This window comes from Eleutherodactylus coqui, chromosome 1, assembly GCF_035609145.1.
Source record: "Eleutherodactylus coqui strain aEleCoq1 chromosome 1, aEleCoq1.hap1, whole genome shotgun sequence".
In the NCBI taxonomy this organism is placed as follows: Eukaryota; Metazoa; Chordata; class Amphibia; order Anura; family Eleutherodactylidae; genus Eleutherodactylus; species Eleutherodactylus coqui.
The window spans coordinates 326,232,333-326,255,705 of NC_089837.1; the positions used below are offsets into that span (position 1 = coordinate 326,232,333).

The following is a 23,373-nucleotide window of genomic DNA, read 5'->3' on the forward strand; positions in this document are numbered from 1 at the left end:
ATAGAGAGACATGTTAACAGTAAAATTAGTTAAGAGAAAAAGTTAATGAAACTATTATGTGTATATTAAGAGCAGATGTCCAACAAGTATGTATGTGTGTATAGATTAGATAGATAGATAGATAGATAGATAGATAGATACTATCACAGCATGTAAAATTATGAATCTAAGTTTTAGTACTAATCAAATTTGCAAACAGTTTACATTAGATTGTTTACTTTTCCCCGAGTTCTACTTTATGGAAAATAACAACACAGAGACACAAGGACAGAAAGTTTATCCAGAGTTCCAAAACATAAACATATTTTCCAAACTACTTGACCAAAGAGTGTGATTTATATTATGAGATATTAAAACATAGGATATACAGGACATAAGATAGATAGATAGATAGATAGATAGATAGATAGATAGATAGATAGATAGATAGATAGATAATCGATATGAACACAAACTGAGGAAATGCATTGGTCTGCAAAAGATGGCCAGTCTGCTGCGTTTGCACATGGAAATGATAAGGAGATGTATTGCAAGTTGGAATCAATCAGGAGAGCTTGCAGCTGAATGGCATATGCCCGTTAAATGACAGGATATTGGCAGGTCATCAGACAAGGGGCAGCTCTGTCTTCCAGGAAACAATGGCAGCCTATCAATAAAGCCAGAGCTTTATCTACATTGGCGTCATCACTGCTATAGAGGCGAAATGACTAGATGGAATAAAGATAGGCGCCTGGGTACCAACTTGTCAATCTCGTTCCACCGGAAAGCTAAAATCATCATGAGGCTAATGTGGAGGGTCGGAGAAATCCATTGCCAGGCGTGGATTAACATTTGTCATTTAAAAGTATGAACGTGAATGAGAGCTCACTGGTCATACTGTATGATGAGCGCTGTGTGCAGATGAAGAAGCATGTTGTGCCCTTGTGTGTTCTGGCAGCAGGCAGTATATATGAAATGCTTCTTTTCCACACTCCATGAGTACACATGACCCCCACTCTTTCCCAACTCTCCCTTCTCTTCTTTGATCATTGAGCTCTGACCTTGTTCTCAACAGTCCAGCAGGTTGATTGATTTTCAATTACAAAGTCTTCACTGAGTTGGGACTAAATTAACCCCTTGTCTGTGTGGTTAGCTATGTGTGCATGTCCAGCCTGATGATAGAGTCGTCTCCCACGGACACAACTTCTACCATCCCAATAAGCTATTTATTTCACTCCCTAATAATTCATAGTGGAGCATTAACATTCAAGGAGAAGAGATTTCTTACTATCCACCCACATTTTACTATGCAGTTTGGAAAAGGCCCCGCTGTATGAGGCATAAGGTATTAGCTATTATTCAGGCGATTCCACCTAATGCTCATATGTTAACAGCAATAGCACCAAACTACACAGCATGAGAATAATGAAGTTTATGACATTTTATTTCATGTTTTCCTGCAAATAATATAATCTTTAGTATAGTTTATATTTAATTACTATAGGTATTGTCTACAAGAAGCCTGCAGTAATAGTGACTCGTTAAGGTGAAGAATTGTTTTTATCTATCAGAAAAACTCACATCTGATTCCAATACCACAGTATTATTATTATCTTATATGATTTTCATTGTACATTATTGCACTAAGCAGATCCCTTCAAACATAAAAATATTAATGTATTATTCTTATGAAGGAATTCTTTAGTGCTACCACATTCTTAAAGAGTTTCAGGACATCTCTCTTGAAAAATTGCATTGAAACTAATGCAATATATATGTGTTCAATAGAAATTATTTTCATTGTTCTCAGTATTATAATGGAAGAAGCCTACACTAATATCAGATAATTAGGGAATTGCATGAGCTTTCTTTTGTAAACCAGACCGTTGCACTGTCCATTTCCCATGTTTTTCTGGCTGCCTGTGTGTGACTTGTGTATTTTCTAACAGTCGCTGCATCTATGTGGAAAAACAATATTTATTAAACAGTGAGGGCCACACACAAACACATAGACACATAGACTAGTTGTGCTGAGCTGTTGAGGGTTTGTTGGACTTGTATTTACAATCCTGTGGGAGATTCTAAGTGCATTAAATCAAGCTCTGTATTTACGGCATCTCCAGCCTTTACATAAAAGGGATTAAGCAAAGCTAATATTTAATTAAAAAATAACGTTGTCACTGTCTCTTAGCGGGGATTAGATTGTGGATATAGAGCCAGTCCTGTTAAGTCTTGCAGATGGAGCACTGAGGTCAGGTGTAACTATCACTACTGTTTGTATAAGGTGGTGAGGATGGGTACTAGGGCGCCTGAGGATCACACTGTACAAACACTGGGCTTTCTATCTATCTGTACATGAGATGAGATCTCTGCCACCATTGTACTACACTTAGGGAGAAGTCTCCCTTTTTAAGTGAGCAACACAGAACACAATGCAGTCAGTTCCCCCAACCCAGAGGGCAAGATCAGGGTCATCAGAGGCTCCGATGAGAGAAATAAACGCTGCTTCTTACCTCTTGCTTAACTGAGTCCCCTTGTTTCCTGTAAAGTTTTCAGTGATATGTACAATAACCTCTAATAGGAATCATTATTACTGTGTAACCTTTCTTTCTTTATAATCAGGAAAGCATGATGCTAATGAATTTAACTCTTTCTATCCTACCAGTCCGGAAAGCCCAGGAGATGAAAGCAGTTCCAGATGGGGAGACTGCCAATCTGATTTAGCTAGAAAAAACAATCAGGTAAAATAGATACAGGTGGAAGGTTCCCCAAAAGGTCACCTCGACGTTTATTTTAAATCACTTTCCATTTCCTTCTTTTTTGATTAAAAAAACTTTCATGAAGTCTGAAAATGCCAAGTAACATGTAGCATTCCTCAGAGTTGGGACTACAACGCCCAGAAGACTCTGTTATCAGTCTGCTGTCTACTCTCTTCCCAAGCAGGTAGATACAAATTCATATTTCTCATAAACATACAGTGACATTAGATCAATATCGGAAATGGAAGGTTTCCTAAATGCGCTTCCCCATGTAACTGAATTGTCCATATTTATCTATAACAACACCGCTTCCGATGTGTAAACTATACATTCCGTCTACTCATATACTTTTCTTCACAACCTGACATAGAATAAAACAGGTGTATGTATTAAAATGCTTATGGTAACATCAACCTGTTTATTGATGTTTATAATTTCTGATGGGTGCAAATATTTATGTCTCCCTATTTGTAACATCAGATCAGAGGTCTATAATCGTGTCCCATCAGACACTTCCTTCCTCCTTTAAGACTGGGTCCTGAGTGCTGATATCACAAGGGAGATGACAGAAGACAAGGGCAGAATTATCCACCGGAACCTACAATTTCCCAGCTAAAGCCAGAGAAGTCCATAGCCCCTGGCCAGTGATACAGCTTCCTGCAGCTGCTGGGACAGGTGCACCACACTGATGGGCTTCTATTAGCCAACTCGGACCAGTGAGCGGAGGTAACCGTGTGCTGCTCACTCTCTACAATTACAGCAGTAATAATGGGGAGCAGCCGTCTGTCAATGCCTGCAAAGGAGAATAGAGGGAATTTTATCCAAGCTGTAGGACCTAGGTGAAGATTAGAACTGGCACACAGTTTAGTGTTTTCTCTGCCTCTATTCAGATTGTATTACAGCACCTTAATCTGGGTTATGGCCTCTGCTGCCACAAAACGGTTTTGCAAAGTAAACGCAAAATCTAAGAAGAAAGTGATTTAGAACATGAGGATCTATTAATCTTTAGGGTTGTCATATCGGACAAACAAGCAAATGATTTGGTGTAGGAGGTGAATACCACATAGAAACCATTACAATTTATAGTCGGCCACAGTACATACAGTAATATATTAATTATAATTATAGGACACTATCCGAAAGCGTTGTTGTCAGGGGAAGATGAGGACACAATCCAAGCAATCTGTGGACACTATGTCACAAAGAGAATAGTACAAAACCGGTCTGTCTATCTATCTATCTATCTATCTATCTATCTATCTATCTATCTATCTATCTATCTATCTATCTATCTGTCTGTCTGTCTGTCTGTCTGTCTGTCTATATCATCTGTCTCTATATCTATCTATCTATCTATCTATCTATCTATCTATCTATCTATCTATCTATCTATCTATCTATCTATCTATCTGTCTGTCTGTCTATATCATCTGTCTCTATATCTATCTATCTATCTATCTATCTATCTATCTATCTATCTATCTATCTATCTATCTATCTATCTATCTATCTATCTCATCTATCTATCTATCTATCTATCTATCTATCTATCTATCTATCTATCTATCTATCTATCTATCTATCTATCTATATCTATCTATCTATCTATCTATCTATCTATCTATCTATCTATCTATCTATCTATCTATCTATCTATCTATCTATCTATCTATCTAATTCCTACGATGTGTAGATACAGGAGGTACAGCTTCGTCCCGAGTTTATGTGAAAACAGGGGACATATTTGACAACATAATATAAGATCATACATGTTAGAGCCATGATACCAAGATATGCGGGTTCCAAATAGTTTGCATAGCTTTATCATTTCCTTCATTTTCAATATAGCTATGGGCTAGAGAATTAAAACAGTATAATTGTAATCAGCAGTAATAAATGACAGGGGTCTATCTGGTCATAAATATGCATCCTAGATTCCGCTATGAATTTCTGGTTTATTGTACGTCATATGCTATCTATCTGATGATCCGGCATGGTAATGTTGTGGCTTCTTCTTCCATTCTGACTTGTAGTAGTGTGTTGGGCTTGTTGTTTTCGGTCCCCGGGCTGCTGTCGCTCTTGCTTCCAGGCTATGAAGTTACTTTAGTTGTGGTCACTTTCCGGGCGGGGCTTCCGGTTGTATGTGACATTGTCACCGCGTCCTGCCCCATACTGGGATCAGTGAGGACACACGTGTCGTCCTCAGTCTCCTGCTGCTCCCCTGATAGTAACTACATGTCCTTCCTACAGTCACTATCAGTTTGCGGCTGTGACAAGTTGTGAAGCAGTGCAGGTGCCCTCCTGCTTTATCTGTATAGGAAGCTCCTGTCTCATTCTCTAGACACTGTCTGGGTACAAACTCAATTGCATCTTTCCAGATTTTACACGCAAACATTCAAGTCTTTCATATATATGTCTTTACACAGACATGATAGCAGTAGACGTGATCAGAATTGTTAACCAAAAAGGCAGTGAGGACAGGGATTGGAATTCTGTTCATTCTGCTTCAGTCACTGATGATTCAAAACTATGAAACCTTTCAGCTATGGTACATGAAAATACAAGTGCAGAAAGCAAAGTATTCTCATCAGCAATAATGATTACTCTTATTGCTGCGCAGACTCTGCAGTATCTGAGCCTCTATGGGCTCCTCACACTAGTCTTGGCGTATTACACTCAATTGATGACTGCAAAATGATGATCTTTGGCAAGCAATTTGCCCTGTGGAAATTAATACATTAATATGATTTCTCATGAAAACATACTGAAAAAAATAATACATAAAAACTGATGTTAACTTGTTCTAATAGCCAGTACATAAGAGTATTGATAAGATAAAGAACAGATTGATCCATCGGTTCCCAGCTTTATTGAATATATTTTAAGAGATTCTCAATTTGTCTTACAACTTGTGAAAAGAACTCTCCACTGATTAAAAGCTCAGGGACAATTGTATATGAAGTCACTAATATGCTAAATCTTATACTTACATAAAAATGTATGATGATGACAATCAAAATGTGAAAAAATCTTCTGATTTTAATGGCTTTTGCTTATTAGCAGCCAATCACTTCAAGGCCATAAACATAAAAGATCTTCTGCCCATCCATGAAGAATGCAGCAATACTTATACATAGAAACATAAGGTGTAGTAGCCTTCTAATAAATTAAGTACTGCTGATTCATGATGAAAAGTTATGAACAGAATGATAACAATAGCAGAGATAATATATACAATATTAGGTCACTTTCAGATGAGCAGATTTTCGCTCTATATTAGGTCCATGTTGAAGGGACCATAATATGGAGCTCATGCAAATCTAAAGAGCTGGTCATATGGCCATATTTTTTATGGCGTATTTTTCGAAAACACAGAATGATTTTTGCATATTTGTCTCTGTGTTTTTTTCTATTGGGCAAATACAGATCAGTATTTGCCAAACACACAATAATAAAAATACTGAAGCAAATATGGATTAAAAATTGATAACATATGAATGGAATGTGTTTTGAAACAGGTCTGTAATATGGATTTGCACGACACAAATGTTTTTATACACTTGTTTGAAAGCAGCCTTATACTGTGAGTTGTCTAAACATTAGTTACTAAGACATTCTGTTTATCATAGCTGAAGTACTAGTCCTAACATTTGCCTCTCTTATGTTTTTTAAGGTACTAGAAGACTTTGCTGGGCCCTGTTGTCTGGAAACAATGTCTGAAACTTTATATCTAAATCCAGGGTAAATATATTTTTTTCTTTTATTTAATTATTTAGCAGATATGACATAACCTACTAAAACAATGATCAGTACCATATGCATAGTTAAAAGAAACCAAATAAAGTGATTAGATACACAGTTTTATTTAAATTAATTTACCCACTCATTAAAAGGAAGGGACTATGGGACTGTCAAATATTTATGCTTATTACAGGGCAGTTATTATTGGTTCTCTACTCAGTCTTCTGCCTCCACAATATGGTGTGGTTCTATGCTGAAAAAATGTGCTAAATTATCAATGCTTCTTGATTATGTAATTGCACATTAAGGACTTCTTCACACACATTCTTTTAAATACTTCTAAAAAAACATCAGGTGTTTATTGTGTTTTAATGGTGTTTTTAATTTAGGACATTTTAAAAAGGCAATTTTCTGGCATTTTTCAAATCCTGTAGAGTAGCCTATTGGTAAACAACCTGTAAAAATTGCGCTACCAAAGCATGAAGGGTTAAAAAAAAACACCACAAAATCACCAACACGAAAATGCTTTGTATGTAGTGCATATTGCTCTATAGGTACTGAAGTAACATGTGGCTGCATAAGAAAAACTCTGTTAAAATGCTGTGAGAAATGCTAAAAAAATGGCTGTGTTTGTTTCACATTCCCAGTTTTCTATTGGGTTTTTACCATTTTCCTTTTTTTTTTTGTGGCCAGTTTTTACTTTGACATTAATAGCAAAATGCACTACATACCACGCCTTTTGGTTTTTGGCATTTTGCTGGCTTTTTTCAGCCACCTATGTTTTTTTTCAAAATGCATCAAGTTCTAGTTATGGCAATTTTTCCATAGGCTTCTCTATAGGGCATGAAAATTCCTAGAAAAGCTTGTTTTAAATGTCATAAAATTAAAAATGCCATTACAATCACCTGTAAAATGCTATTAAAAATGCAGGAAATACTTGGTATATGTTTTTTACAAGCATTGAAAAACAATGAGAAAAATGTTTTTGTGAAGGAGCTCTAAGGGTGGTTTCACACACATCTTTCATACAAAGGAACTTTTTTTTAAATTTCCAGGCATTTTTTGCTTCCATGCATTTTAGATGTAGTTCTAAAGGCAATTATGAAACCTGCTACAAACAGTGCATTTTTGTATCTTTTTTTCACTTGTGAATTTTTGGGGTCAGTGGTGTTTTTTCGCAACTGAAATTGGATATAGATTAGAGGGTTTTTCCCGGATGTTTTGCCTGGGCTTCTCTGTAGAAAAAAAAACTTAAAAAAAATGAGAAAAATGTGCACGAAAAAAAAAATCAAATTCAGAAAATTTGTACGTTTTTCTTTTACATTTTTTTAGGGGCAAAACCCCTAAAAGTGTGGCAAAAGTGTGCGTGAAGCAACCCTAAAAGAATTTAGTAATTGCTTATTGAAATAAATATACCGCGATAAGTATACCTCAAAATAAGGTACAAACTTTTTAATTGTGACACATTTGCTAAAATCGGAGTTAACTGGGCCTTTCCGAGCTAGCTGGCGAATAGTGTAAATACTTTATACTGAACATCACTATCTAATGATTAACTTTCTTTGCTGGGATATAATGTTTGATCACCAGTAGCTTATTAGTATGAAGTGCATAATACTTACACAGTTATCTGTAATTATAACTCCAATTTCCCATCTTCTGACTGCGCCAGAAAGCTCAGACTGGCAGTATTCTGGTATAACCTCTAGAAAGTGGTAATGAGGCATCATTCCCATATATCTAGCCATCCACTGTTTTTAACCTTCAGGATAACAAAGTAAGCTAATAGCATCAGTACAATTACGTAGGAACTCTGTCCAACACAGTTTTTGCTTTAAATGTGGCTTAAAGCATATCTGTGTAATTTCACTTTGAAAAAGTCCCACGCTGCATGTGGTCCCACGAAGCAAAGTGGTCTGGTGGGCGAGACGGACTGTCTCTGTTGGCTGCATGTTTACCATGAAAGTCACCCCCTCTTGCATCCCCTGGCATAGATGATGGCTACTATGTTGTCCACTGCTCTGAAGTCTCACGCCTGCACCACAATGTCAGATACCAGTGAATGTGTAGATAATCTCCAAAAGGGGAAAGTTAATCTGCACATGCGCCAGTATCTGACAGCATGGGGCTGATGTAGTAGCCATCATCCAAGCCAGGGCATGTAAGAGGGGTGGACATTTTGGTTCACTTTTTGCACCTCTCTGTCATCCATAGCCAGACAGAAAAATACTGCATGCAACATTTTTCAGTCTGATGCAAGGAAGGAGATATCCGGCATCAATAGGGATGTGCTGGATGTCATTAAAGAGCTATGGGATCAATTCTGGTATCAGTTTCCTTTGAGTGTTTCACTACAACACTGGAGGAGAAAAAACCAGGTGGCCCAAAATATTGTAAAGCGCTGCGGAATAAGTTGGCGCTATACAAATAAAGATTATTATTATATGTGGAAACTAGTCCATTTCTGTCTGTTAAAGGGGTTGTCCCGAGGCAGCAAGTGGGGTTATACACTTCTGCATGGCCATAATAATGCACTTTGTAATGTACATTGTGCATTAATTATGAGCCATGCAGAAGTTATAAAAAGTTTTATACTTACCTGCTCCGTTGCTGGCGTCCTCGTCTCCATGGTGCCGACTAATTTTCGCCCTCCGATGGCCAAATTAGCCGCGCTTGCGCAGTCCGGGTCTTCTGCAGTCTTCTATGGGGCTCCGTGTAGCTCCGTGTAGCTCCGCCCCGTCACGTGCCGATTCCAGCCAATCAGGAGGCTGGAATCGGCAGTGGACCGCACAGAAGAGCTGCGGTCCACGGAGGAAGAGGCCATCTTCAGCGGTGAGTAGAGAAGTCACCGGAGCGCGGGGATTAAGGTAAGCGCTCCGGTGAGCTTTCTTTACCTCCCTGCATCGGGGTTGTCTCGCGCCGAACGGGGGGGGGGGTTGAAAAAAAAAAAAAAACGTTTCGGCGCGGGACAACCCCTTTAATGCAGACTTGAAACAAAGTACTCTAGACTATCATTATGCAATGGATCTCTATGTGGTCAGTCAATGGTAAGTTCACTGTTTGCATAAGGTCATCAGTTGACAATAATTTCTGAACTTTGTTTGATTTTGATAGTTGAGTGTGATTGATTTGTTCTGTATAGTTTATGTAAACTGGTCATAGAAATTCAGATAATGGATTGAATATTGGAATCAACGAGCCTGGTGTAGACGGTCCATATACTAAAAGTCACATAGAGTTCCAGCTAATGATATAACGTTTTTGTCATCCAATACAACCAGTGGAAATAGTCACAACTACATACTTTTTTCTATTGTGTATTTTAAACTTCATGGTTGTGCCAATGACAACAGGAAATTCCATAAACATGATCAGTGGGATTTTCTGTAAAAATGAGAGCAGTCTAGTGAGATTTGGTGAGCTAAAGCAACAGTGTCACTGTGTTTTCTTTATGCCATCTAATTATGGTTGATAGCACAAAAAAAGCACTGAGAATACCTAACCTATTTTTTTCCTGTTTCATATATATCACCAACATAATCTGGAACCCTCTACAGAAATTGTCATCACACAGATCGGTCTCTGGCCTCAGTTGGACTCGCCGTCTAATTTACATATGTCACACACATTAGGGCTAATTTTTTATATGTATGTTTTTGGATATGTATGTTATGAGAGGAATTTGGAGTACCTGAAGGAAACGCATACAAAAGGTGTTACCCTAAGGCTAGTTTCAGATGAGTGTATTGTAACACGTCCGTAATATGGATCTGCGTTACATACATGTTACAATTGACATTTCAACTGCATGTTATCAGTATTTCATCACTATTTGATCAGTAGTTACCTCTGTATATTTTATTTTCTACTGGGCAAATACAAAAGTATTTACTCAATGGAAAATAGCAGCAATACAGAGAGAAACGTGGGAAAAATAGCTTAGGCTGTGTTTTTAAAAAACGGCCATATGAAAAATACGGCCATGTGAACAAATATATAGATTTATCTTGGCACTGTATTAAAGGAGTTTTCTGCTCTGTGTAGTGTCCGCCGCTTGTAATTGCAGGCACGGCTCGTGTTGATTGCAATGAGAGCAGCACTTGTAGTTACAAGCGCCGGCCACTACACAGAGGTTAGAGCAGAGACTTCCACTGCTTCTGCTCCGACCCCTGTGTGATTGCAGGCCCACAGTCAGCTGATCGATCGGGATTGCAAGCAACGGACCCCAGACGATCAACTATTGATGACCTATCCTGAGGTCATCAATAGTATTTTCCCCAGAAAGCCCCTTTAAGGTTCGCTCGTCTGAAAGTGGCCTTAGTCATATTCCAACCTTGTATCCCAGTATAGGAGCCACCATGCTCAATTTTGAGAATGTTGCAACAGTTACTGATTACATTCGAGTTTTTCACCAATATGCAGCCTAATGACCCTCTGTCTTTGTTGATTTTATGAAACTTTGAGTAATAGCCCCCAAAATGCATACATCTTCTGTTAGTGAACAGCATCATGTATCAGTAATGAGAGCTGCTTGTTTTTATCATCAGTTACTAATATTCTAAACAATATCTTGTCATTTTTTTTACTCTTCCAGAATTATTTTCTTTTGCTGTTGTTGAAATGTTATTTTCTCTGTTTCAGAAATTAGGCCTTGAAGAACATTGGAGAATACAACATTTATTCAACTAAATCTGTATTGTTATGCATAATATATATTTTAATTTGCCTAGACAATTGAATGAGCTGTTGACTCTAGGAACTACATTGTGCCCTTTTAGAACACCCAATAAAAGTCTGAGCCATGTATTTTGATGGGAATTACTGCTGTGGGTTTTACTCTGAAAGGTGTATAATGCGATGTTATATAAACTAAGAGAAGGTATAGGTGGCCACTTTTTAGCTACTATAGCTAATTCTCTAGTTTATGGCTTTTATGTTCTGGTTCTCTGGGAATTCTCACAGCTAGCAAAAGCTACTGCTGGAAAATTTAACTTTTTGGACCACTGCCCTTCAAAGTCAGAACCAATGTACTATTGGTGTGCGGTAGAAAATCAAGTTTTAATATGTAGTGGTCACAAGTTTGTTTACAGTTCATATGCTTCTAAATTCACTTGTTTATATGTTAATAAATTCTGTGGCCAACCCCATTGTCATCTTCTCCCTGGTTTCATGTTTTATTCTAATTTTCAACATATATGATTAATATACAGTGGTTGCTTGGGTGGGGAATCAACTAGATGTGCTGTGGATAACTTCTAAGTGTATATTTACATATGGTACATTTGCTGCAGCAATTTATGAATGGGGTTTGCAGAAGCTATAGAAACAACCCAATTCCTATGTATGAAATTAATTACCAGTTGAGCTTTCAGAAATTTTTGCAAAATATCTAATGCCTGCATATAACCTTAGTGGGTAGATTTCAGATATGCCATATCACTTGTAAAGGAAATAAATACCAAATAACCACTGTAGTAATTCATCCAGTTATATTCTAAAATTGCTAAGATCTTGTGTATTTTAACTTTACAAAATATAGTGAATTACAGTTTTATATTACATATAGTACAATACTTCATATAAACTGTTGCGCTAAAGATGTTTACCTCATTTTTATTAATTGAGCAGAATTAAAGCAGTTGACATTTAGAATCAGTTATCCAATGCAACTATATCTGTATTATATTCATGATGCCACATTTGTCAGTTCAGTCTGATATATTTCTATGCATCAATATGCACATAAGTGTATCACTTATTTCACACACTTGCGATGCTTTCCTTTCTCTGTTTACACATCCACCCCAGAATTAGCCACCACTGCAAATGGAACAGTACGGTTGCATGACTCTAAAGTAGACTGTGCCTCAGTTTTCTGTTTCTTGTAGGTCATTAGTCCTTCTTCTTGTAATTGATCCAGCTCTGCTTGTATCCTACGTTTATAGCTGAAGGTAGCGTTATATATAAATAAGAGCAAAAATCCATCTTGCATCAATTTATTGCTAAAAACACCACAATGTTTACAAAACTCATGGGATGTGATTTGTGCTATTAGATTATTATGTAGTCCTGGTTTTCCAAAAAGGAACACTTCCACATTTCACCTTTGTACAGTAGATAATGTTAAAAAAAATCAATTAATAAAAAACGCCTAGTTTATACTTTGACAGAATTTTCAAGTTATAGAGTTTCAGAAAAGGAACAATACGACTGAGGTCTCTGCCAGATTCGAATTTGAGATGTTAGCTTTATTCACAATACATGGAAAGAAAGGTGGAGGAAGGAAAAATGTTGCATTTGTGCTGATCAGCTCATTCAATACACATAATCCTTTACCTAATTGTTTGCAGTAAGGAAATTTTATTTTTATTTGTAGCCATCATTAATCAGTGTTTTATGAATAGCAATCACCAGATAAGTTATTGTCAGAGGTTTAATCCATATTTTGGCATTTTTTATGAAAATCTATCTTTTTTGTACCTGCACTGTGGATATTTATTCAGTGTGTTGAATAAAAGACATGGATGCTACAACTGCTTGTGTATTATTAGTTGCTTAGATTATATTTGTCTACATTTGTCCCTCAACATACAATATATGTTGAAAATATTGTATGTGGAAGCATAACTCCATGGAAAACTGGTCAATGGTTCAGAAGTCCCAAAATATAACCAAAAACGAATAGAAAATGAAGATTGAAGAAAACAAACATAATTAAGATAAAGCAAGTCCTTACATATAAAAGTCAGCCGGAAGTTGTGAATCACTTTTTATATTGAGGAAAGGAGCGTTTTCAGGGTCCGGCATAGTGTACATAGTATTCCAGAAAACTAACATGGAGCCGCCCTCACCTGGCGTCCAAAGGAGCAAGTCATCGTGGTGCAGGTAAAGGACAGTGCACCACACTACTGTAGAGGTGCTACTAGACAGAAAATCAGTGCACGCACTTCAGTAATATAAGGGTGTTACCAGTGAAATGTTCCACGCTGCCCAGCTGGATTTTTCAGCAAAGTGCACGTGCTGCAGATTTGGACTGTCTATGGCACTGTATGTTGATTTTGGTTTCAAGTTACAATGGCCTGGGAAAGACCAACATTATATGTTGAAATCATTGTATTCTGAGGCTGCTATGACTTGAGGAATTACGGTAATTGTAACTTAGATACAATTGGTCCACATTTTATTAGTAATCAATACAGAAATCCAGGTAGTGCCAAAGGGTTTACTTACTTTTCTTGCAACTGTACCCACTGTGTATAATATATATATATATATCTTACAGTAGTCAGTATTGTGCATTTCAACATCTGTTGTGTTGATAATAATCATCATAATCTGCATGTCTATGATAGCATAACTTTTTTGTGTCTGTTTGGAATTTATTATTTGTAGGTGGTTTTTGAATAAGGATTTATCATCACCACCCCTGATATGTCTGTTTTAGTAAATGCTTGCTTTCACCTTGAAATAATAATCTTAGAGCAACTTTTTTTTATAACTCTGTTGTGCGGTTTCTGTGCAATTTTATTGGGTTATTATTTCCTTGTTAAAGAGCATGTACCCACATAGTTTGGCTCTGCCAGTACTGACTGGACAGTGTCTAACTGTAGGGATTCTGCCTCCCCCAATGGGTAAACACCAACTTGTCAAATTATTTGTACATTTCTAGGAGTAATAACAGAGGAATGGCGCAATGCAGAATTCTAAGGAAAAATGACCCATAATGGCTTTGCATGAAGAACATTTAGGTAGTAAGCAAAACATGTCAGTAAAGCCAACAGGTTCTCCTTTGGCTGGGCTCACATGGGCATAAGTGCCTTTTGGGTTGCATAAATAGATTGCATGTTTGTGCAACCGAAATACGCTTTCTGCCTTGTACTTGCCTACTCCCGCATGCGTTTGTGAGCACAAATGCACTGCGTGTTTGCGTATATACAAAAATATGCACAAAATCACATTGATTTTGTGTGTATATGAGCAGTGAATGCGCAGGTTGATTTTGTGTGTATATGAGCAGTGAATGCGCAGGTTTTCTGTGTATGTTGTGCACATTTATGCAAGCCTATTGATTTCAATGGGCTTTTGCAGTGTGCAACTGTGCACAAGATGGGTCATCTCCCCTATATCATCCCAAACAATTAAATTACCCAATATCTCTTTAATGCACAAAATTATGGGAAAATAGGTCAAATGTGTGTACATTATAGTGTGGCCAACTCAATCCCCCTCAGGTGGATGATTGTGATTCAGTCACCCTCCAGCACTAACAGTTGAGATTGGACATAACTCCTATCCTGACTGTTTAACCCTTTCCACACTGCAGTCAATGCACTCCTTCCATGGTGCGTCACTATTAATAAATCACCCTTCTACAGAGATGTATTTTCTGATTCAACAGAAGTTGCTATATTTTTAATTGATGGAGTATGAATCTACAAAACATTCATCCATTTTGACTTAAAATCAGGGTAACTTTCCCACAGAGACTGTTCATCATAGGGAAATTCTGAGAAATAAAACACAAATAGTAAATGCTAAACTAGTTACTCATTTTGCAAGAGTACTATTAATGTCAGAGAAAGATTTTGGGGAACAGGCTTCAAATAGTTTTTGGTGGGACACCTCTCTATCTGCTGGACATAATCTGAATCTTAATATAGATGACCACGTTATTGCCAAGAACAGTTGTTTTCAGACATGCCATCAAAGTTCTACTACTACCACTCCCGTATTCAAGGCAGAGAAAGGATCTGATGCATTGAAAATCAGTGCTGTAAGTGGAGGAACTTCTACTGATGTGTCAGCCAAATGATAAACTACACATAAATGTATAAAGGTGCAGGTGGATGGAAATGGCGTGGCAATAAGTCAGATGGAGCAAAGCTTAAATTGCAGCAAACATTAACTCTACAGTACACGTGTATGTACACACTTCATAGGAGGGCACATTTCTTTTAATGTTGCATACAACTTACAAGTCACAGTTCATAGTCCTTATATAAGGGCAATGTTGTAGGCAGCTGTGTTGGTCCAGGGTCTCCTCTCCTACAACATCCACACACCCAGGATATCCTTCCTGCAGTTCTGTGGCTGTTCGGGGCTAATGCGTGTCAACAAAAAGTAGGGCCCCACCTACTGAGTCATGGGGTAACACACTTCACTATGAAAAGCGTGGACGAAAAATATTTTGGTTGAGGATATCTCTGCTTTTTGTATTTTCTAGTCACGAACATTACATTTTTTTAGCAATATAACATGAGATGAGTTTTAAGTGTCCTATGTATCCCCGTAGAGACCGGCCTATTTTGTGCTTTAAGGACCAAGTGATTTTCATCATCACATTGCAAGAGACATAACTCGTTAACAATGAGGGCTTGTTTTTAGTGGGACGGGTTGTATTTTTAAATGGTACCTCTCCGGGGTACATGTAATGTTTTGTATAACTTTTATGATATTTTTTAGGGGGGTGGAGGAGATTGAAAAAACATTCGGCCATTGTTTTGGGGTTTTGTCTTTAAAGCGTTTACCATTTGGTAAAAATAACATGATAATGCACTAATGTGGATTACCACGATTACTGCAATACCAAGGTTATAGAGATTTTGTTTTTATTTCTTACTATGTTTGCACAATAAAAACATGTTTTTAAAGAACACAATTGAATCTGCAAAACCGCATTCTAAGACATAGCATTTTTATTTTTCTGGTAATGGCATTATGTTGGGGCTTGTTTTTTGCGGAATAGTTTTTATTGGTACCAGTTTGAAGTACATATGACTTTTGGATTGCATTTATTGCATTTTTTGGGAGGCAAACAAAACAAAAATGAGACTTTTGGCATTACTTTTTAAGCTGCCGGCGGCTACATTGAAAACAATAGGATGCCAACATCCCCACAGTGATTTTCGGGGGAAGGGCTTCAAATATAAGCCCTTCCCTGGAAATCAATCCTATCTGGTGTAAGAAAAAAAAAATTATACTCACCTCTCCGCCGCTGCCGGGGCACAGGCGCGTCTAGCTGCTTGCGTCCCTTCACTGTAATAAAGTTATTTCAGCAGACGGGGATTTGAAATCCCTGACTGCTAAAAGGGCTGCGTCTGATTGGTTGAGCGCTCAGCCAATCACAGGCAGCGTTCAGCCATTCATTGAATGACAGCTGAGCACTGCCTGTGATTGGTCACAGCGCTTAGCCAATTGCAGGCAGCGCTCGGCCATTCACTGAATTCAATATTCAGTATTTAAATTACAGTGATGGGACCCAAACGGCTAGACGTGCCTGAGCCCTGGCAGCAGCGGAGAGGTGAGTATATATATATATATATATATATATATATATATATTTTTTTTTTTTATTTATTTTTTTCTTACACCAGATAGGAATGATGATTTTCAGGGAAGGGCTTATATTTAAAACCCTTCCCTGAAAAGCTCTGCAAGGGTTGTCGACGGGCCATTGCTTTCAATGGGGCCACCGGCAGCAGCGGCCCCATTAAAATCAATCGTAGAGCTTCGCAATGCTGCACGGACCTGCATTCACGCGTGTTTGTGCATGTACGTGAGTGCGTCGGTTTTGTGCGCACCTATGTACGCACCAGCGCATGCTCGTGTGAATGCACCCTCAAAAGCCGTACACACCTCATCGATACAGATCATGTTTGTGAATTACATGACTGTCCGTTAATATAATGATCCTGGATATATTCCTATCTGACTTAGGGCTCCCACACACTTGCGTTTGCGTTTTTTGTTAACGCGATTGTCAATGGGACTTTCTAATGTTAAAAACGCAACGCAATGCACCAAAAAAGCAATCGCGTTGCGTTTTTAACATTAGAAAGTCCCACTGACAATCACGTTAACAAAAAACGTAACCGCAAGTGTGTGGGAGCCCTTATTACTAGCAGAATACAGGATGCAAACAAAGGCTGGTCTTTTATTTATCTCCTGGTGCTTATTTAGTGCTAAGCACTGTATAAAGATTGTCACATCAGTCACCTAATGTCCATAATAGGAGACACCCATACAAGCAGACACAAACACACAGGACCTTATTTTATAGGAAGTCATCTAACCTATCATTATACTTTTGGAGTGTGGGGGAAACTGGAAAACAGGGAAGAAACTCACACAAACTGTGGGAGAACAAAAAACTGAAACTCTAGGCAGCAGAGCTAAACCATCATTTTCCTTATGACAACCTGTGTCTATATTTATTTACAGCAGTCTGCATTCCGCAATTGTCCTTCAGAGCAGGAGGGATCTGAAATGTGAGAACAATGTTAAGTATGTCCAATATATTTTGTAAACATACCGGTTACCGGCATGACTTTTATTTATCAGTTCTGTTACCTGAATTATTAGTGCTTGTATGGCCAGATTAACATACTCTAGGCTCCAGTTAATAATGGTTTGGTTGTTGTGATTACACACAAATGATGCACCTTAAATGCAAGATCTGGAAAAAAATATACTGCAGAGCTAAGAGTAAAACAGCTCTACTGCTGTCACAGGCATCTAATGCTTAAAGCAAGCAAACTCCACAAATCTACTTCGATCTATCTATGTCAAATCAAACTTAGATTGTTTATAGTTTGTTTTATGACTTAAGTTTATGTTTAAGACTTAGCCTGCATATAAATCTCTAAAGCTCCAAAGAAAATATACATATTGTACTCATTACAGGCTAGTTAAGGGATTAGAACCAAATGACGTAACAATGCTTTACCCATTCTGGATAAATTCCACAGTGTGTCTTCAAAATTCACAATGGCAGCCATGTACAAGAGGCCCAACAAGTCGACTTAGATGCGCATACATATATATTACACAAAAGACAATTGAGAATTCAGTACACAACCATAGAGTAACAATAACGGAAATTAATGGACAAAAAAGAACTATAAAATGTATTCTCTGCCGAGAAAGAAAAGCATGAAAACTCGACTGTGAGCTTGTGTCTGTAAAGAATGAGAACAGTTCACTGCCTCTAATTGCACTCATTCAGAAAAATGTATTCAGTCTTATCGCATAGCACAGTATTCACAAAATGAAACTATTGCATGTTTCCCATATAATTAGAATGCTAATATGCCCTGGATTTATCTATCACTCGATTTATCTAAGGTATCTCTGTATACATGGGGGCAGAACTCCCATTCATTTTCTTTATTAGGATTTATTACATTTTTGGAATGAAACATTTTACCTCCATGATAATGATGGGGCAACATCTGTTTTCCTTTTAGAAATCTTGATAAGGCCTCTGAATTTTGTTTTCTTTGGCTTTTTTTTCCATTTTAAGCAGGAAAATGACTGGAGCAGCTGCACTAATGTTGTGTCATCATTACAAACGTTTGTTTCTTAAAGTTGCGACACCGTGTCTCTTCAAAGACAAATTATTGTGAAAACTGAGGTTAGTCACATGATTTAAACATTTCTCAGTGCCATTAGAAAAGGTAATGCTGGAAAGTATTTGGAACATCTCTCAGACATGTATTAAAGGTAATGTTTGTACAGTGAGGGTTTGAACTAGTTAATGAGAGAACTGATTTATTTTCCCTAGACTTTGCATTGTGGACTAGTACTTTGTAAATGCTTGCTTATTCTACTTTATGGTTCTTGTTAGGGCTGATATTTACAATGCATAGATTTAGATATTGAAAGCTGCAAACCTCTGTGTATAAACTAACATCCTGTGACTTTCAATCTATAAGAGTGACGGTATGACATTTCACTTGCACCATGAAAGGCTTTATATTTGTTTATGGATTATACTTGCACCGTGCAGATTTATAAGAAAGTTAACCGAGGTCCCAGAAGGAAGAAGGGTAAAAACAAAACGTACTCATAAACAAGTTTATTTTCCCTTTAAAAGATATATACATTCAATTTTAAAAACCAAAACATAACATGGACGTTATTTTCAAACATGACTTATCACAGACAATGAAGGCAGTAACTAAAACCTGAATCTGAATAACAGCTTTATCCATGGTATTAATACAGTCTCTAAGGCTCCATGTCCACGGGTGTTTTTTCACCACATATTATGACTATGATGCACGGCCACGTGATACGTGGTGAATGGAGTGAATGAAAGGCAATGGACTTTCCTTGATCCATGCACATGAGCATGTTGACACTGCATGTAGATACGTGCGAGGAACAGATCACAGCATGTTCTATTTCTCGGTGTACCCATGCAGCATGCGCCCTAGAAATTTGTGTCATACATATGCTGTCCATATGCAATACATTGCATATGGACGGCAATTCATATGCAACCCCGCTGAAACAGAGAGGGGAATTTTAAAATAAAAAATACAGACTCACACTGCACATGACCGCGTGTGTGAGATAAGCAGGCATGCGCAGTACACACGCTGCCCATATGTAGTCTCCGATTGCTCTCTGCTGACAGAGCAGGCATCACAAACCTCAGTAAGGCCGCCCACACACAGCCGGGTCGGATCACCTGCAAGAAATCTCGCAGCGGGACCCGACCCGTGCCCCTGCAGGGACCAGTGTGGGTCTCACCTTCTCCCGCGGCATGCACAGAGCCGGGGCGCCGGGAGTGACATTTCTGTGCTGGCCTTTGCGAGATCCGCACAGAAATAGAGCATGCCGCGATTTGTTTTCCGCGTGTATTTTCACGCGGACAAATTGCGGCCATTTGCATAGGATTGCGTTTTGCAATGCAATCCTGTGCAGGCGGGCAGTGGCGGAAATTCTGCGGGAAATCCCGGCGCAAAATTTCCGCCCATGTGCAGGAGGCCTAAAACACTGTGGGGACACCCGCAGAATTTTACCGGTAGACCCGTGGACATGAGGCTTAACCTTTACTAGTGAAATACCAGTTAGGCCTTAGTCAGACGGGCGTTTTTTCACGTGATTTGTGCATGCGTCCGGCGATTTTTTAAAACCATTGCTTTGCAATGGTATCGGACACATGAGCGCTTTTTTTGCGCTCGTCCGATAAATGATAGAACAGAAATCGCAGATCGCACCTATCTGCGATCTGCGATTCCTGTTCTCTTCTCTATATGCACTCAATGGGGCTGGCGGCAGCAGCGCCGACCCCATTGAGAACATATAGAAGACAAATCATTCTTCTCTGCCACAGCTGTAACAGCTGTGGCAGAGAAGAACGATGTTTGCCCATTGAATTCAATGGAGCCGGCAATACAGCCGGCGAGTGCAGGATGAATTGCAGGGAAGGGCTTAAATATATAAGCCCTTCCCTGCAATTTATCCAGAAAAGTGTAAAAAAAAAAAAAATATATATACTCACCTTGTCCCGGCAGATGGAGTTCAGCGCTGCCGGCCTGCAGTGGGTATGAGTCAGACTTGCCCCCTGATTGGCTCAGCGCTGAGCCAATCAGAGGCAGGTCTCACTCACACCCATTCATGAAATCTGCCGGGACAAGGTGAGTATATATATTTTTTTATTTTTACACTTTTCTGGATGAATTGCAGGGAAGGGCTTATATATTTAAGCCCTTCCCGACAATTCATCCCACGCTCGCCCGCAGCGCATTGCTTTCAATGGAGCCGGCTGTATTGCCGGCTCCATTGAATTCAATGCGCTGGACAGCTCCGGCCCGTTTCTAATGAAACGCGGCTAGGAGCAGATTTTTCGGGCGATTTTTTGGCCCCGGTCACGCGATTTGCGGATGCGCATCCGTCATGCGATCGGCAAATCGCGCGAAAAAACGCCCGTGTGACTAAGGCCTTAGAGTCAATTGGTTAGCATGGATAAAGCTTTATTCCCTTCAGAATGTCAAATTTAAGGTATTAGTACATTAGAAGTTAGAGCAGCATCCAAAATGAGGTAATTAGGCTTAATTTATTATCACAGATATGTTCATCGTATTGCTTTGCTGTGACAGATATTTTTGCCACAACAGGACATACAGCATCATTGGTTGTCACTATTGAACCTTTCTAAAGTGAACTATCCTTTTATCCGCAATGTAGATAATAAAATAGTAACTACCGAAAGAAACTCAGAGGTGACAACTATTATAGCTGCTATTCCTATGATCACTGTTGCAAAAATGTCCACTTTAAGTAAATAGCAAAATGCAGATATCTTTGTAAGTACAAAACAGAATTACAAAATTTGGCTGCTGTTCTAGGTTCTGATTTACCAATATATGACAATTTGTATGTGCCTATCCATGTCTGTTTTTATTTAGTGTCTTACTCACACATATGGTCCCGAAGATAGATATTATAAAAACTTCAATCACTTCAGTGAATAAATGTCCCCATGTGTACCTGCTGTCTGTGGTTTGTTTTCCCCCATTTGTTTCCCCTACCTGTCAATGTGTGTTTGTTCTCTTTGTTTCTGTTCTCTTGGTGTTGTGGTGAGTACAGGCTGAGGTGTTCAGGTAGCATGAGGAACTCTGGAGAGTCAGCATCAGTTGGTGAGGAGTCATTTTGACTGATAGGGACATCATGGTGGACCATAGTGAGTCATGAATTCCTGAGTGAAATTGCCTTTTGTCAGGCAGCACTACAGAGTCTTGGCATTCTGTGGTATGTGGGAATACCTGACTCCCTGATAACAAGGGAGAGACAAAGTAACCTGCTCACAGCATAGGCTGATCCAGGTAGGCGATCAGCGAGGTTAAGTACCCTGACCTCGGTTGTACACCACTTCTTCAGTTCACTGGTTAGAAGTATACGTAAATAGTTAAATAAAGCAAGAGCTGAAGTTGTGTGTCTGTAAATATTGTTAGCCGTACCTTGTTATTGTGAGAAAGCAGACAAACACACAACAAAACCTCAACATCTGAACGTAGTCTGAACATCACATAATGGACTGTTCATTTGCAATAGCTGATGTACTGTTCACTACAACTTTGTACAAGGTCACATGACTAATTGCATTTGGGAAACAACCACTCCCTTGTTCAAGATGTTATATGGAAATATATATGGAAATATTCTGTGTATCCCACATCAGCTTTGATGTGCACATTCTAACAATCTATTATCTGAATTTTCTTAAACTTTTTGTCACCTTTTGCATGCATTTGACACACTCACTGCTACACAATCAAATTCTTGTATGCATCAAATTTGAACCATTTTATTATGAATTGGTGTTTGATATAAGAGATTTAATGTTAAATGGGTACTGGTCCAAAGCTATTGGTGACCTATTCAAATCCCTACTGATTTGAAGGAACTTGCGGCTGGCCGGAAATATCAAAACACCATCTGTGCTGCAGTAGCCCTGTATGGTAGTACAACTGTCTCCTATTCATTTCCACAGGAGTGAGCTATACTACAATACCAGGCCACTGTAGCACAGATGGTGTTTTGAGACTTCCAGCCATCCACAAGTTCCTTTATATTCATGTTAGGTCAGCAGGGTTTCCAGGTGGCAGCCACCCGCTGACCTAACCTGAAGAGAGGTTTTCAATAGTTTTGGAGTAGAAAAGCCCTTTTTAAACCATGAATCAAAACCTGTAATACAGCCCCAAACTATTCCATGCCATGTATAGCACTAATGTTCTGATGAAGTGTTTGGACCTCTTCAGGCTCAAGGGGGGCTCATATGTGACTGCTACTTCTGTATCTTCTATAGTTGCATCACCTGATTAATATTACAGCTGTCTTCCAAGAGTAACAAGACAGATGTTTTAACTAGTGTTGGGACATAATTGAAATATTCAGGCCAGGAGTACCCGACACAATTTTCAAAAGATAATCGTGATTTCAATGGGAATTAACATTGGTTTCACTAATATGTGTGGATGTGTTCTTTTAATGTGGCTCAGTTGTTAGTACCGTTGGCTAACAGTACTGGAGTCCTAAGTTAATATCCCATCAAGGGTAACGTCTGCTTGGACTTCGAAAAACTCCATCCAGATGTTGCTCTTAG

The 23,373-nt window shown here is 38.5% G+C and overlaps 1 long non-coding RNA gene across 4 annotated transcripts in view; it reads left to right on the forward strand.

Moving 5' to 3' along the window:
- The window catches only part of LOC136575727 (uncharacterized), a 19,185-nt gene extending 6,173 nt beyond the window's left edge, over positions 1-13,012 (forward strand). For 2 of the 4 annotated variants that reach the window (XR_010786303.1, XR_010786300.1), the window contains exons 2-5: positions 2,645-2,922; positions 3,219-3,464; positions 6,412-6,479; positions 11,121-13,012. This is a non-coding gene — a long non-coding RNA (uncharacterized lncRNA). The remainder of the gene's footprint in view (positions 1-2,644; positions 2,923-3,218; positions 3,465-6,411; positions 6,480-11,120) is intronic. The other 2 variants (XR_010786301.1, XR_010786302.1) reach the window with 2 other exon arrangements.
- Positions 13,013-23,373: the final 10,361 nt, after the last annotated feature.